Below are 5,406 nucleotides of genomic sequence, written 5' to 3'. Positions count from 1 at the left end.
GCGTGGGGCAGAGCCTCCCCAAAGGAGGACAGATGGGCAGGCTGGCCTCAGCGCCAGGGCTTTGAACAACCTTTTTGTTTTCCAGCCAAACATCCAGCGTCAGTTCCCCTCTCATCTCTCGCTCCTCAGCAGCCTCCACTCCCCCCTCGCTCCCCTCCCTGCCCCATTCTGCCTCTGGGCTGGCCCTGAGGAGCCATTGGACTCTGGAAGGATGGGGGCCACTCTCCTTTATGACTGAGAGACAGTGAAAAGAGACTTGCAACTGGTGCGGGGCAACTGTTGCCATCTGTCTGGTGGGATGTCATCAGGGAGGGTCTGGCCCATTCACTCCACACACCGCTGGGCTCCGCTTGGCCTTTTGTTTAGTTGGCTGGGGGTTGGGAGGGAAGGTGCTGCCTAGGGCTATGGAGAGAGGCAGCGGGTGTCAGAAGCATCTTCTTTGTCTGCACCAAACTTTCAGTGACTCACTGGGATAATTTGCATGAGGAAGCCGCCCAAGTCCCCAAACACTCAAATGATGACAACCTCTAGCCCTCTCCCTATTTCATGCCCCCTCCACCTTCCCATTTGGTCAAACTGCTCCCCAGAGTTAGAGAAAGTGGCCCCAGCTCTGCCATAGGGATGGGGAGCAAGACAAGATGCTCTGGATCTCCCTGTCCCCGTTTCTTTCCCAGTTCAGGTGGGTCTGGGGTCGTCTTCCTTCCCCACCCCCATCACTCCCTACAGCTCTTCTCTTTGTGTTTGGTTTCTGTGGCCTGGCAGGAGGCGGGGCCAAAGTGGGAGAAAAGGCCCATTAGCAGCCAGGCAGCTGAGTGGGAAAAGAAAGGAGCTGAATAGAGGTGGGGTTGGCAGTTATCCCACCCAGCTCCTGGTTTTTGAATAGCACCCCAGGCCAGGGGCTGGGGTCAGTGTGGGGAGGCTTTAGGGGCATTTAATTATTTAAAGGTCTCAATAAAGGAGCTAAGTCCCTGGGGAAGGGGGAACATAGCCAGATGGTATGCCCAAGGAGCTGGGAAAGGGGTTCAGGGTGAGTGAGGGTGGGGTGGAGAAGGTAAGGAAGGCTGAACAAGAGAATGGAGGATGGAAAATGAAAGAGAGACTGCCCCCCAGACCCAAGCAGGCCCTGCAGATGGCCTTTCCCAGCACCAGCTGGGGGCAGGGTATCAGCTCACCACTCCCCAACTTCAGTATTTGTGTCTGCCCTAAGCAAGATCCATTCTGGAAATCATAAATTCGTGACTTGTGGAGGTTTCACCCATCACTTGTCTTCGAGCACTTAAGGATGCGCCACATTGGTTCACTGGTGACCAGAACTGGGCAGGTGGGTGGGAGAATTTTCTGATTTCATATTTTTAAAAATTGATGTAAAACTCATGTAACAAAATTCATCATTTTATTTAGTTTCATTTTATATTGTGAGACCATACAGTGAAGAATTGAGAAGGCAGATAACTGGAAGTCCTGCTCTCGGGGGGCACATGCTGCTCCAAAAGCCCACCCATTCTAGCCTTTTTCTTGGATAATATTGCAGTAAGGGCTCCCCAGCTCTTGAAGAACAAGGTCAGATGGGGTCCTTAGGTAAAAATCTACTACCGAGGTTCAAATCCAGCTTTGCTACCACAGGTACCTTACTTAATTTCTCCATACCTTAGTGTCTCATCTATCAAATAAGGATTAAAAAATAGTTCCCACTCAGTACTGTTGAGAGGATTAACATCTGTGAAGTACTTAGAAGAGTGCCTGGCTCTTAGTAAGCACATGTTATTAAATATTATTATTATTACCATTACCAGATCAGGAGGCACTGATACATACCACACGATGAAAACTGCAACAGCGATTTGGAAGTTCGGAATTTTGTACAGCTGAGAAGGCTGGGGGGTGGGGAGGGGTGTGTAGATTTGCTTCCATCCCTTCTTCCATTTGTAAGGAGCAACGGTTGGAAATGTGCCCTTCATTGTTCCTAAAATGTTAGTCCTGTTAGGGAACCCCCTTTCCCACCTGCACCCTATTCTGCCTTCACCAGGCTGAGCCAACAGTTCCAGGTCCTCTTGGGCTTGGGCTCTGACTTCCTCTGGTCCAGACCCTTGCTTTGTGGCCATTTGGGCACTGCCGTTGGGCTTATTTTACTGATGGAATGACCAACTCAAGCGGTTAGCGAGCTTGAGATTTGATTCTTCAATTTCCTGGAGCTTTTCCCACTCTCGTTAGCCCCTCCCAGGCCGCAAGGTCACCCGGTATCAGGTCGCTGTGGAGCACCCACGGCAAGGCAGCATCATCTTAGCCCCTCTTTACTTCTTAGTCTGGTCTGCTCCGAACTTGGGGGGAGTGGGGTTGTTTTCTACTCCTTCTAGCAGAGGAAGCTCTCCTGTCCCCAGCATGCCCGGGGACAACAGCGACGCCCTTCGGCCCAGGCCCGGGTGTGGGGGCGGGGGGAGGGGAGTGGCACCGGGTTCGGGAGGATGGCGGTGAGGCGACCCTACCGCGCGCCGCGAGCAACCAGCCCTGCCCAGCGAGGGCGGGCCGCGGGGCAAGGGTAGGATGGTGCTCGGCGGCGACTCCCATCGGGACGCGGTTCGAGGGAGGTGCCCTCCGCTATTCGCCTGCCCGCCACGTCGGTCAGTCCACGCCGAGAGACCGGCCAGGCCCTCCAAACCCGCTTTCCTTCTTCTGCCGCCGCCGGGAGCCACCTCAGCAACAAGCTTCTGATTGGCTGGCCAGGGGCAGAACAAGCCAATCAATGGCCTCCCCTACGCTCAGGGCGCGGCCCAGGCAGAACGAAACCAGTGGGCGGGTGGGGGGCGCGCGCGGTTCGGGAGCGCGGTGGCTCTGGTTGCGGTGGAAAACTGGCCCTATCGGGAGGCGGGTAGGCGTGAGGAGGGCCTGGGCGAAGTGGCGGCTGTACTCGGAGCCCCTCCCGTTCGCCACCTACTGCCAGAATGTCTCGGTCGTCCTCCCGTTTCTCAACACCACCCCCTACACCCCACAGGCTGACTGCAGGGCCTGGCCCAGCCATTCTGGAACAATTCTGGAGGTGCTGGGTTTCTGAACCTCCAACCCTTCCCAGTCCTCTCTGCCAGTCTCTCAAAATTTGGGCATGTATGTCCACATGTTTATGTCTGGGGCCCTCTTCGGGTTTTTCTTTCTCTGTGTGTGCCCACGTACCCCTATGGCCGCATTACCGATCATCCGCCCTCTAAAAACCAAATTTACGATCCCCTTCATTCATTATGCTGGCCCTGCTGGCGCCAGCCTCGTACCCACTAATAAGAATACACATTTTCTGAGAACGTAGATTGTGAGCTTTGGAAGAGAAAGTATCTTGAGACACTTTGTTCCCCGATCTTAATGAACAGAAACATGCACATACATATAGACTCAAAGAAACTAGCATAGGAGCATTGAGATTAGGACCCCACAAACGGTGACCAGGGTTTGACTTCAGCCTCTGCCACTCACTGGCTGTGTGACCTTGAGCAGTTACTTAACCTCTCTTCTTCCTATGAAAAAAAAGCGAAAGATAATAGCACTTGCGTCCTAGCATTGTTGTGACAAAATGCTTGGCACACAATACTGATGAATGATGATATTTCAGGTATAACACAGGAAAGAATATTCTTTTCCCACATTGGTTTAGGTGTTAGAGATAACACTCAATTCTAGGGATATTTAAAATTTCTATCAGTAAAGCAATCAATATAAGACTCAGAATAAAATTTAGTATAGTCTCGCAATTCCCAACTTTAGCGTGTGTCCTGCTGTTAGCTCATGGATTTTTATTTATTTATTTTTATTTATGCCTACAGCACCTGGTCTCCTAGGTGGTCTCCCAGGCTGGACCCTGTATTAACCAGGCTGGACCCTGCTTAGTTTCTGAGATCAGATATCGGGCTTGTTCAGGGTGGCATGGCCATAGACCATGGACTGTGGCTCCACCAGGTGTAAAGCAGACATCGTAACCACTACACTATGGAACCACATCCAGCTCATGGATTTTACCAAAAGAGAAATCTCTTGGCAAGACCAGATTCCTCTTTTCCTCAAGGACACTTCTTCAGATTCTTCCCTCTCAATTTTAGAACAGCAGCATCCGAGGATTATAATATATTCCATTTTAATAGTATTTAACTTCCTTCTTTCATGGACTTGTGGAGTACCTTACCTGATCTCTCCATATATCTACCTTAACATCAAGATGAGATTGTAAGCTTTCCCCAAAACTCCTGAAGTCCTTCCTTGTGGCCCAGACACTCATCTCTTCTGCCATCTTTGTTTTCTCCATGAATACTATACACTGGTACATAGATTTTCTTCCGTGAAGCCAGAGACTGGTAATCCAGTGCTCACAGACCCGTGTGGCCGGCCAGTTCTAGTACCTGCTGGGCGCTCTCGATGTCAGAAAGGGGCCTTTGTTGATATTTTGCATTGTTAGAAACAAAAGCAATGATGTATCTGAGGTTCTCTGTGGTGCCAGATGATGGGAACAGGAAGGAGGGCGAGGAGCACAAAGCACTGGGGTACTGTTCAATGGGAATCCAATAGACTTAGGTGTCAGTGTTTAGTCTATGCCTTTAGGGGCAAGTCAATCAAAAGTGGTAGGTCTCAGTTATCCCAACTGTAAGACAGGTGAATCATACCTGTCTTCTTACTGTATAGGTATTTTAAGAAGATAAATTACATCATACAATTGAAAGTACTTTATATTTTTTGAAAGAAAAAAGGTGCATGTGCTTTGTATGTGTGTGGAGGGGTAAAAGGCTATTAAATCCATTTCATGCCAGTATTTTTACTGGGCCCAATGTAACACGATCCAACAGGTGTTATTAAAAACTTATGAGCCCAGCTCTGTGCTACCTGTGGTGAGGTATATAGAAGAATCATATAACATGATCTCTACCTTTAAAGAATTTACAATCTAGCCAGGTTGCTCAAATAACACATGAAACATTGATGCGTGGTACTGACTGTGGGCTTATAGCGATGTTTCCCCACCCCATTGTACTCTGTCCTATAAGAAAAGGATATTCTGGTGATGCGAGATGGAGCCAATAGGCTGATGTGCCCCACTCTGATCAGCACAACTGCTGGCCTCTGTCTTTTCTTTTTCTGTCCTTAGAGGAGCACAGGGTCTTATAAACCATCCTTGATGCTGCCTTCACCAGTGCTGATGAGTCGTGGCCCAATGCCTTGTGACCTAGACTTGGGTCTTGCATTCACTGGGGCCTCCTCTCCTGCTCGTCTTTGATGCTGTACTTCACCTACAGTCATGTAGGTACCTGTTCCTGATGCTTTCTCTGAAGTACTTGTCCACTGCCACTGCCTATGAATGCCATCACAGCTATTGTAGCTGCAGCAGCTGCTCTAGGGTGGGCCCTGGGTGGGGCATGGGCTGCTGTTATCCCCACC

The sequence above is a fragment of the Pteropus alecto genome, unplaced genomic scaffold (assembly GCF_000325575.1).
Source record: "Pteropus alecto unplaced genomic scaffold, ASM32557v1 scaffold359, whole genome shotgun sequence".
Taxonomy (NCBI): Eukaryota; Metazoa; Chordata; class Mammalia; order Chiroptera; family Pteropodidae; genus Pteropus; species Pteropus alecto.
Note: the sequence above shows the minus strand (reverse complement) of the source record.